At 38.9% G+C, this 12,568-nt stretch overlaps 1 long non-coding RNA gene and 1 pseudogene across 5 annotated transcripts in view; both read right to left on the minus strand.

Moving 5' to 3' along the window:
- Positions 1-12,568, minus strand: part of LOC143671630 (uncharacterized) — a 247,906-nt gene that overhangs the window by 29,664 nt on the left and 205,674 nt on the right. The window lies entirely within an intron of this gene.
- On the minus strand, positions 642-2,285 carry LOC143670902 (protein SCO1 homolog, mitochondrial pseudogene; annotated as a pseudogene).

Consider the following 12,568-nt stretch of genomic DNA (forward strand, 5'->3'; position numbering starts at 1 on the left):
TCTCAGCAACATCTGCATTTGTAATGTTAAATCTCAGCAACATCTGATCCTTCACTCCGGGGTTTCTTTGCCTTGAACTTTTGGCTTCTCTGTGACTTCCTTCTTCAGCTTCTGTGTCTTTTTTTGTGCTTCTCTGAATTTCATCTTGTTCCTTCTGTGTGTTTTTTTTTCAAAACTGAATATACCTTTATTTTCCATGCAGTACAATCCAGTATACATGGAAAAGCATTCTGTGTTACACTCATGATCAATATCCTCTTATTTTCATTTGATATGTTATTGAAAACCTGGCATATCATTTCAATAAAACTCACATAAAAAGCCCCCAAAAACTGATTCAAGAGGTTTCTGAAACAACACATTTTCTCTTCATTAGTCAAATCAGCACTTTGCTGATAGTGGAATGAAATACAAGTGTGACACTGATGCTCATTAACAAGGAAGGCTACACTTACCCTTTCAAGTATGAAGATTAACTTTGAATGGCAGAGAACCTAATTTGACTGTTTTTCCAAATCAGCCACTAAGAACTCAAAGAGGAAAGCAAGAGCACTATTACATTCTTTTCTGGAAGTAAAGTCCCATAACCTGCATAAGCAAGGGCTCAAGACACTGGAAAGGCAGTAGAGCTAAATGGGGGGCCCTATTTATGTGGGCAAAGTCACCAAATGTGCTGCAGCCTGCTGTGCCCTCCAGGAGGTCTGTTCTTAACTGGCTGCACAGCAGCTTGGTCTCTCTAGTCTGATGGTAGCTACCTGGGAGACTTTTGGTTGTAATCTTTATAGTTCTAAGAATGAACTTGGATGGACCCCTTTCAAAATATAGATGTTTTCATGGTATAAAGGTCATTCTGTAGGTTGCATATACATTACCTTTCTCTTTGGTGAGAGAGTATCGTATCTGGCAACACTGCCCAAGTAACTTATCTTTCTGTGCTCCCTCATGCGTATAGCAATTGAACCAGCTATTTCCGCATTCTTCTTGTTCTGGCCAAAGTAATCTAGAAACTCACCATCTGGTCCAACCAAGTACATTATTATTGTATGATCCACTATGTAGTCCTCTTCCTGATCCTTGGGGCCAGAGCAGTAATATACTCTGAATGCTCTGGCCACTTGATCAATCTCTGTTTTTGTCCTGGTTAAGACAACGACCTTGGGAGAAAATTCTGTCACATAAGCTGCAATGGCTTCTTTAGTATGCCTCTCTGGTTAACAGTGACGAAAAGCAGAGTTAAATTTGACAGAGATGGAATACTATCTGTTTCATCTACGACTTGAATAATTTTTTCTAGTTCTTCTGGACAGATATCAGGGCAAGGAATGAAACCAAAATAAGTCTATACCCATTAGCTGAGGCAGTCCTGATCAGTGTCAGGCTCTCCAAAATGAGTTGCTGGGGAAAATTGTCCCCCAAGAAAAGGCTTTCCTAGGCTTTGCTTCTGTTCCTTCTCCAGCTTTTCTGTCTTTCCCTTCTTGAAGTATTTCTCTCTAGCCAATAAAGTTCCTCCTATTGCAAATGTGAAAGCTAAGGACTTCCAGGAAACAGACCTGGGCTGCAAGGGATGCGGGGGTGGTGGGGAGGAGGGAGGTCTCTACAGCCTTTCAGCCCAGGGCTTGATGACCTCAGGAGTAGCGGCATCACAGTGCTGAGGTTGCCCACTTCCCAGGCAGCTGCCCATGAGCCCCAAGGCCTGCCATGCCTTCTCTCACCACACACAGAGCTGCCTTGGCCAGACTCTCGTGGCCACCTCAGCCGGGCCCCAAAGCTCCAGTCTGCGAGATAAAAAGTTGGTCATCTGGAAGCTAGCAGCCAGGGGCTAGTAGCAGCCCTGCTATTAGCTTAGAAGACTGTCTACTTCTGTATATGTTTTATCCTCTTATAAAGGACTCTATTATGAGGATTAAGACCCACACTGGGGTAGGCCTCCACTCGTTTGTTGATGGCCACTTGGATTGTTTCCATCTTTTGGCGATTGTGAATAATGCCACTGTGAACATTGTGCAAATGTCTGTTCCTGTCACTGCTTTAAGCTCTTCTGGGTATATACCAAGTAGTGGTATTGCTGGGTCATAGGGCAACTTGATATTTAGTTTTCTAAGGAAACTTCAAACTGTCTTCCACAGCAGCTATATGTTTGGTTCCTTTTTAAAATTTCTCTCTCTTTACTGATCATCTCATATTGCTCATTCATTGCTTTCCTGATATCCTTAGTTCTCTCTATATATTTTCCTCATCTCATTAAGCATTTTGAAGAACACTTTGTTAAAGTCTTGTCTGATATGTTCCATCTGGTCTTCTTTTTATCCTCTTCCTTTGGATGTGACATCATTTCCTGTTTCTTTGTTTAAGCTGTAATCTTTTATTGCACATTGTACATTATAATATTTTAAAATGTTATCTCTGGGATTTATTCCCTGAGATGTCTGTTTCTTGAATTTTTAACAAGTTAGTGTTATGACATATTTTATTGAGTATCAGGCCTCCTATCAGGAAAGTCTGCCTAAGGCAAATGCAGTATGCAGTGTTTTCCCTGTCTTTCTGGGCCTTTGTCTATTCCTGGGGTTTTGATTGTTGGCTATTTTGGAGTTCCCATGCTTATAAGAGTTTGGTTGTCCCTTTGGTTTCCCAGGAGACAGACATCCCTCTCATGGGTATCTGAAAAGACAGGCTTTTATCCCAGACTGTCAGCCTCTATAGTTTCTTATACTCCTTCCATGGTTTCAAGCTACTTTTGTCTTTTGTCTGGAGGGCAAATTCTTGGAGGGGAAGCATGCTAGATTAAAATTTCCCAAGTCAGTCTTTCCCAACCTTAACAGGGGCAGGGATCCACAAAGGGCATGCAGACCAGTTCCAAAATGCCCTAAGGAGGGGATTAGGAAGGGCACCAAGAGCTGTTCTGATGGCTCCCTAAAGTAAAGCTTTTCTAACCTTCCCAACCAATATAGCCTTTCAACTAATTGTCCCTTGTAGCACTGAGGAACAGCAGCATCTTTAGATCTCCACTGCCACTGTTCCTGTCCAGGATGGTTTGAAACAATGGCAGCTCCTGCCTTTGTCTGTGTAGGTTGAAACAATGGCTGTCACTGCCTTTGCCCAAGGCAGATTGAAACAACGGCCGTTCTTAGAGCCAGGCCTCCTGTGAGACAAAGTTGCTAATCAAAAGCCATGATCAGTTATTGGCTGTGCCCACCCTTGGTTTGGGGTAAGAGGATTTTTATCTCCTTTTTGTTACCTGTGAGCTAGCCAGGGACTGGGTCCCATGCTAGCCTGCTGCAAGAATGGGGGTTAGGCACTGGTAGCTGCCATGCAGAGAGGGCAATATACTGTTCTTTATCATAATTTATCAGCCTCTTCCTCCTGCTCTTCCCTGGCTGCCATACAGTGCTATTCTTATCTTCAGAGTTTCAAAGTAGTTGTTTCAGACAGTTTCTGCCTGTTCCATAGTTGTTTTGGTGGAAGGACTGAATCCTGGGCCTCCCTACTCTGACATCTCACAATCCTCCCACATGAGCAATTTGGAGAGAATTTAATACAGATAATTATTAATTAGGTATTAAATTATTAACTAGGTAACTAAAGGATAAAAAGATGATTCTATGGCTCTACTGTCTAATACTAGATACATGTGGTTTTTGAGTATTTAAAATGTGGCTAGTGTGACTGATGAACTAAATTTTAATCTTTAGTTGTGGTTCATTTACATTTAAAATCCAACACTTATACTTGGGACTTATAGGCAGCATGGAGTAACAGAGACCAGATTTACTCTCCCATGTGAAGTAACTGAATGTAGGACAAAACACATGAAACAACAGTTTTCAAGACACTAGACAGCAGACAAACTAAGACAGTGACTCCTGAGAGAAGAGAAATAAATGAGATGAACCCTAGGATTGTCTTACTTTACGTTCTTAAGAGATTTTCTTGGCTATGGCACAGACAGTTGGAACCAAGGTACAGCCTGGCAGATTCTCTGAGTTGAGGAGACAAGATGAGAACTCAGGGAGATTAAGGCAACTATACTTTGCTGGCCAGAAGGCCAGAAATGAGAGAACGCCACAGAGAAAGAGAACCCCAAAGATCTGGTACAGCTTTGATAGGTACATGCATGTGAGGAAATAATCAGAAACCTAGGAAAGAACTAACCAGGAAGATTGAAGGGGATAGTTCTCTGCTCACCCAGGCTAGGAAAAGTACCTGCTCCTCCAAGAGTATGGAAAGCTTTATAATTCATGAAGAATTGAGTACAGTACTCAAAAGAGTTTTGCCTCAGTAGTGGGGAATAATTAGCCCTGTACTACTTGCACCTAACATATCTTAAAAGTAAGACCCAAAATGAAGACAGTGGAATGAAATGCTTCAGGGCTCCACCACTCCCCCCACCCCAAGAACCATAAAGAACTGGTAGAAATATCTTTCACAAAGCTCCAGAAATAAATTAAAGGATTAAGCAACAGGGTAAGCACTGAGTAAAAAAAAAAAGAGCAACTTGAAAGCAGTAGGATCTTGTGGTGCCTTAGCTGGCCCCTCCTCCATCTAGTCACTGGCTCAGAGCACAGCCAGCCCATGCTCCAAGATTGGGTACCTGATCCTGGTTCTAGAGAGAGTGCAGAATAACTCTTGTACACATCCTGGGAGCACAAATGTCTATCTCATTCTCTCTGGTGGTAGCCTTGGGCACTGAACTTGGACACACGTAAAAGGCTCACCATCCCAGAATTTGCCCTCTGGATGGAAGGCAGCCCACAGAGCTCTGCTACAGAATGCAGTGGAGACAAACAGTCAAATTACATCTGCCTGGAGCAAGGAATTGCTGGTTGAAGGAAACAGAGTAGTGCCTGGAAATGCAAGAAACTGTTTCATAAGGAAGAGGGGGCATTTGTATCCATGAAAACAGGGAAACCCCTAGGGCCTCATGTGCATACATAAGCCAAAATGCATGTGCAAAATCAGACAGGCCCCTACACTTTGGTTTCAAGCTAGTCTCTAAATTCATTGTAAGGGATAAATTGATAGTTCTATACGAATAGGAGGAGACGTTAACACACCACTCTCAATAATGGAAAGAACATCTAGTCAGAATATAATAAGTAAATACAGGATTTGAATGATGCACTAATCTAACTAGACCTAACAGACATATACAGAACATTGCACACCACAAAACAGAATACACATTCCTCTCAAGTGCACATAGAACATTCTCCAGGACAGATCATATGTTGGGTCACAAAACAAGTCTTAATACATTAAAAATATTGAAACCATACAATTTATATTCTCCGCCCACAATAGAATGAAGGTAGAAATCAGTAACAGAGGGAGAAATGGAAAATTCACAAATATGTAGAAATTAAACAAAATACTCATAAACAACCAATTTCATGAGGAAATCAGTAGCAAAGTTAGGAAATATTTTGAGGTGAATGAAATGAAAATACAGCATGCCAAAACTTATGGGACACAACAAAAGCAGTACTGAGAGGAGAATTTATAGCTCATACTATTTATATTTTAAAAGCAAAAAGAAAGAGTCAGAGTCCTAACCTCAATAGTGGAAGGACTAGAAAAAGAAGAGCAAACTAAACACAATGTAAGGAGAAAGAAGGATATACCAAAGATTACAGTGGAGATAAATGAAGCAGGGACTAAAAAACAGTAAAGAGAATCAACAAAAACAAAAGTTCATTCTTTGAAAATATTAAAATCAGCCAATCTTAGGCAGACTGACAAAGAAAAATAGAGAGAGGATAAAAATGATGAAAATTAAAAATGAAAAGGGTGGCATAACCACAGACCCTGATGAAATAAAAAGGACTATATGAAGGATACTATGAACAACAGTATACCAACAAATTAGATAATCCAGATGAAATTGACAAATTCTTAGAAATACAAAAACTACCTATATGACTTATGAAGAAATAGAAGATCTCAACAAACCAATTCCTACTAAAGAGAGTAAATCAGTAATCAAAAACCTCCCAAGAAGAAAAGCACAGGACCAGGTAGCTTCACAGAGGAATTCTATGAAACATTCCAAGAAGAGTTAACTCCAATCTGCTCAAATTCTTCCAAGAAATTTAAGAGGAAGGGACACTCCTACAAGGCCAGTATCACCCCCATACCAAAGTCAGATAAAGACATCACAAGAAAAGAAAATTACAGACCCTTATTTCTTACAAATATAGATGAAAAATCCTCAACAAAATACTAGCCAACTAAATGCAGCAGCATATTAAAAGAATTATACACCATGATCAAGTGGGATTTATCCCTGGTGTACAATGTTGGTGCAAAATAAGAAAATCAATTATTGTAATACACCACATCCTGGCAGCTTAACAAACTAATACAACATACAATGGAATATTATCCAGCATTATAAAGGAATGAAGACCTGATACATGTGACAGCATGGATAAACCTTGAAGGAGTCAAGTTAAGTGAAGTTAGCTAGACACAAAAGAACAAATATTGTATGATCTCACTGACTTGAAAGAATTAAAATATGTAAATGCATACAGTCAGGGTTTAGAATATAGTTTACCAGGGGAAGGGGTGTGGATATGAAATGGGAAGTTAAGATTTAAAATACACATTAACATAATGGCCAGAACTATCATACTCATATCAAGAATATATAAAGAACTCTTTCAACTTAGCAACCAATAGACAAACAACCCAATTAAAAATTGGGCAAAAGATTTGAATGGACCTATCTCCAAAGAAGGACCAGACATGGGACATACCAGATAAAAACTTATTTTAAAATGTACCTAAATATACTCAAAGAGCTAAAGGAAAACATGGACTAAGAAGTAAAGGAATTTCAAAAAACGATAGGTGAACACAAAGAGAATATCAATAGAGAGATGAAAATTATGAAAAGGAACCAACAGAACTGAAACCCACAGTAACAGAAATTAAAAATTCCCCAGAGGGTTCACCAGCAGATTGGAGCTGCCAGAACAAAGAATCAGTGAACTTGAAGATAAGGTAATGGAAATCATTCAGTCTGAGGAGAAGAAAGAAGAAAGAATGAAGAGAAGTGAATAGAGCCTGTGGAGCCTGTGGGACACCATCATGCATATCAATATATGCATTTTGAGAATCCTGGTAGAAGAAAGAGATAAAAGGGCAGATAGAATATTCAAGGAAATAATGGCAAACTTTCCAAATTTAATGAAAGACATGAATATACACATCCAAGACTTTTGATGAACTTTAAAAATGATAAACCCAAATAGACCGTATACCACAGCATATTATAATCAGACTGTCGATTGTCAAAGATAAAGAGGGAATTCTGAAAGCTGAAAGAGAGAAGCAACATGTCACATACAAAGAGGCCTCATTAAAATTTAGTACTGATTTTTCAAAGGAAAACCATGGAGGCAAGAAGGCAGTGGGATGTCATTAAAGTGCTGAAAGCAAAATATTGCCACCCAAGAATTCTATAACCAGGTAAGCTCTGTCCTTTAAAAATGAGGGAGAGATCTCAGTCACAGAGCCACCACCAAAGACTCAGCAACCTCCCCTTTGAGCCTCCTTGCTTCCCAATGCACCATCACATACGCACACACAAACCCCGCCTGCATGCCCCCCATTGCTCCCTTCTACAGGCCATTTCCGCAGAGCAAAAGAATTGTATCATACGTCCAGTATTCACAATCTTCACTTTTTCAACCCCTTTACTGATAGAAGTAAGAGTGATGACCTTTACTGATATAAGTAAGAGTGATGATCTACTAGGACGGAGGATTATATCCACATAAGAATTCAACAGAGAAACAGCAGGAAGACTCTTTCCACTGTCCAATAGATCACTGAGGATTGTGATAAAAAGAAACTACTAAAGGTGTTAAAGAAGAAATTTGCCTGCAATGGTACTATAATTGAGCATCCACAATATGGAGAAGTGATTCAGCTGCAGATCAATGCAAGAACATATGCTAGTTCCTTGTAAAGAGTGGACTGGCTAAGGCAACCAGCTGAAGGTTCATGGGTTTTAAGTGCTTGTGGTTCACTGAGGCTTAAATGAGGATTTCCTTGCAATAAATAGAAAATTTCCCTTCTGTTCCTTGTTACAAGTTTTAAAACCTCACACCCCACTTAGGGTCTTACATTTAGGGTCTTTTAATTTGGACTAGTGTAACTCCTTCCTGCTATAAATTGCAAAGAGCCAAAAAAGTGAGGGAGAGATTAAGACATTTTCAGATAAACAAAAGCTGACTGAATTAATCACAGTAAACCTGCCCTATAAGAGATGCTTTCCTTGAAAGGAAAGGACAATAGACAATATATTGAACTTCTATGAAGTAATAAAGAACAACCATACCATACCATAAAGATCTCCAGCGAAGGAAATGACATGGGTAAATATAAATGCCAATACTATTGTATTTTTGCTTTGTAACTCCACTTTTAATTTACTATATGATCTAAAAGGCAAATTCATAAAATGCAATGAAAACTCAATAGTTTTGGACTTGTAATGTAATATGTGATGAGAACTACAACAAGTTGGGGGAGGGAAGGGTGTAGGAAGATAGTTTGTATAGCCTATTGAAGATAAGTTGATATTAAAGCAAAGTAGATTTTTATAGATTTAGGATATTGTATTTAAGTTCCATGATAACTACAAAGAAAATATCAGGGAATATGTAAGCTCAAAGAGATATAAATTAGAGTACAATATGCCAGGGGTAGAGGTAGAGAGAATGGGAATTTAATACCTAATGATTATAGGTGTTCTATTTGGGGAAATAGGAAAGTTTTAGTAATGGAAGTTGGTGAGGGTACCACTATATTGTGAGTGTAATTAACCTCACTGACACTGAATGGTATGCTTCAGAGTGGCTGAGATAAGAAAAGTTTATATTATTATTATGTTCCTAAAATTAAGGAAAACAAGGAAAGAACAACTAAAGAAGCAATGACAAATGCAATATGCAATGCTGGACAGGATCTAGCAAGGGAGGAGAAAAGACTTAAGGGAACAATTGGGACATAAGAAAAAGATAGAATATAGGCTGTAAGTTTTACATTAATGTTAAATCTCCTGAACTCGATAATTGTACTTAAGGTGGTTACATAAATGAATATCCTTTTTCTTAGGAAATGTACATGTATATGTGTTCAAGGATCATGATGCATTAATTAAATATAACACATAATGTACAATTAAGTGTTCAGAAATGGATTGATAAATAAACAGGCAGATGGACAGACAGATCGATTGACAGACTGATAGAATGACATAGCAAATGTGGAAAAATGGTAAAGTTGGTGGATCTGGTTATCTGGGGGGATGGGGTATAGAGTTCTCTGTATAGGGTTGTTTATAATTTTTAACTTCCCTGTAAGCTTGAAAGTATTTAAAAATAAAAGTTTAAAAATATAAGAAAAGAAAAGCCATAGGTTTGTCCCCATAGATGCACAAAAATTATTTGACAAGATCCAACCTATATCACTGATAATACTCTCAGAAAACTAGGAGTGGAAGGGACCTTCCTCAATCTGCATCTATGAAAAAAACCTACAGATACATTCATACTTAAGGGTGAAAGAATGAATTCTTTCCCTATAAGATCAATCAGAAGTCAAGAATATCCTTTCTTAACCCATTCTATTCAGCATTGTACTAGAGGTTCTGATCAGAAGACTTATGCAAGGAAAAGCAATAAGGGACATTCAAACTGTAAAGGAAGATATAAAATTCTCTACTTGCAGATGACCTTCTCATACACATAGAAAATCTAATGGAATCTACAAAAAAGCTTCTAGCACTAATAAATGAGTTTAGCAAAGTTGCAGACTACACCATTAATTTATAAAAAGAAATTTTTACTTTTATATACTGGTAATGAAAAATGAAAAATTGAAAATTGTAAATACTATTTAAAATAGCATATAAAAATACTCAGTACCATAGGAAATCAGAAGGAAAGATAGAGGATAAAGACTGGGATGGTATAACTTAGGAATGCCTAGAATGGACAATGATGGTGATTAAATGTACAAATTAAAAAACGTTTTTGCATGCAGGAGAACAAATGAATGTCAATATTGTAAGATGTTGAAAATAAATGATATACATGAAAAAGTACAATCAATACAAGCTAGGGTCTATATTCAACAGGAATATTGTAATATGCTTCCACTGAATGTAACAAAGGCATTATGCCAAAACTAAATGTCAATAGGCAGGGGCATTGGGAAAGGGGTATGGATTCTGTGTGGAAGAAAAGAAAATGTCTTCAGATAGAGTAAAGGTATGCCTTTACAATTAGGCTGGATTCTATGATGTGTGAATAAAACTGTTTAAAAATGAACAGAGAGAAACAAATGCTAGAGAAAATGCAGAGAAAGAGATATACCTATTCACTGTTGATAGAGAATCTGAGAGTTGTAGCCCCTTGGAGGGCAGTGTGGTGGTTCCACAGGAGGCTAGGGGTAGGGTTGCCATATGATCCTGAAACCCCATTACTCAGTGTACACCTGGAGGAACTGAATATGGGAACACAAATGGACATTTGCACACTGGTATTCCTGGCGACAGTGTTCATGATTCGAAATGGATGGAGGTGGCCTAAGGGTACAACGACTGAGGAATGGAAGGGGGAACTATGGTGTGTGCATACAATGGACTACTGAGTGGCCTCAAGAAGAAATGAAGTTGTGAGGCATGTAACTAGGTGTATGAACCTTAAGGACTGTATGTTGAATGAAATGTCACAAACAAAAAGACAAATATTATCATGCCGCAATCATATGGACTAACTATAATATACAAACTCAGTGAACTGGGTGGGCAATGGTGGCTCAGTGGCAGAGTTCTTGCCTGCCATGCCGGAGACCAGGGTCCATTTCCTGGTGCCTGCCCATGTAAAAAAAAAACCTCAGTGAACTGAATTTGAGTACACAGGTTATCAGGTTGAGGCCTATTGTAAAGGGTCCTAAATTATAAACTCTTATGACAGTCACATATATTCATAAGTTGTAACTGTTATTTCTAAATTCTGAGATACTGAGCTGTGTGCTGATTTGAAAATATTATGTACCCCAGAAAAACCACGTTTTAATCCCAATTCAATCTTCAATTCTTTTAACCCTGATTCAATACTGTAGGTTGGAATCTCTTGATTAGATTTTCTCCAGGGAGATTTGACACACCCAACTGTGGGTATTAACTTTGATTAGATGGAGATGTGACCCCACCCATTACAGGTGGGTGTTGATTAGATTACTAGAATCCTTTAAAAGTGGAAACATTTTTTAGAGAGCCAGAAATGAGAGAAGCTACAGAAATGACAGAGCCAACGGAAACTTCAGAGCAGTGTAAGAGCTAAGCCAGAGGAACAGGCAAGAACGGAAGGTGCTGCCACATAGAATCAACATCTGGAGACTTTCCGGCACTCCTATGGGAACTTTCCGAACTAACGTTTCTCACCCTCCAGCAGTGGCCTTCTTGTGATAAACTCCCTTACTCAAGCTTCACAATTGCATTCTTGTGATAAACACCCTTGCTTGATATCTGCCCTCTGGCAGTAAACCTTGCATATCTAAGGCAGTGTTTAAGCTGCCAGCTCCCAAGAACCTACCAATGAAAACCTGCCTAATTCCTACCCTCAACTCCCTTTAAAACTCCCACCCAAATCAAGGTGGGCAGGAGTTCATTTCTTGAGTCAACTTTCCCTGCTATCTCTCTGCTAATAAATCTACCTTCCCCCGCTGCCGGTGTAGTGTCTCTGTCTCTGTTTCACATCTCTGACCTCTGCCCAGCCTAGGACTTTCAAGCAGAGCCTACAGAAATGACAGAAAGGACAGAGCTCACGGAAATGACAGAAGCCTCAGAACTGACAGAAACTTCACAGTAGAATTGACACAGACATTGCCATGAGACATTAAGCAAGCCAGAACCCAAGAGATGAAAGCCAATCCTAGAGAAGCAAAATGAGGAACCCCCATAGGAACAGAGGCTGAAAGCAACGTAGCCCAGGAGCAATGGACCAATGTACCTTTCCAGCTGACAGAGGTGTTGCAGACACATCGGTCTTCTTGAATTAAGGTATCTTTCCCTGGATGCTTTAGTTGGACATTTCTACAGGCTTGACTGTAAACTTTTAACTTATTAAACTACCCTTTTAAAAAAGCCATTCCAGTTCTGGTATACAACATTCCAGCAGCTAGCAAATGATCACAAGCTGTTCGTTTATAACCTGGTTGTTCCCAGAAACTTTGGGTATTTATGTGACACCTGAGACTCAGAATTAGAGCTCTGAAGCTATGAAAGTCAGCATTACCCCACACAGGAACAGTTTAAAAAATGAAAAACCAATCAGACTTTGAATAGAGATATGAATGAAGCTGATCTGGATAGGACTAAATCAGAATACAGGGTAAAGAATATCACCCATATTTTAAAAATTCAAACTCTGCGTAAGACCAAAGGGAGAGACGTTTATTTGGTGCAAAACTTATATTTTGGGTAGTGCATAACCTAATTTAACTTGTATGGTCAGTTTAGTTGAACACCATAAGTACATGGAACCTTGAATAG

The sequence above is a fragment of the Tamandua tetradactyla genome, chromosome X, assembly GCF_023851605.1.
Source record: "Tamandua tetradactyla isolate mTamTet1 chromosome X, mTamTet1.pri, whole genome shotgun sequence".
Taxonomy (NCBI): Eukaryota; Metazoa; Chordata; class Mammalia; order Pilosa; family Myrmecophagidae; genus Tamandua; species Tamandua tetradactyla.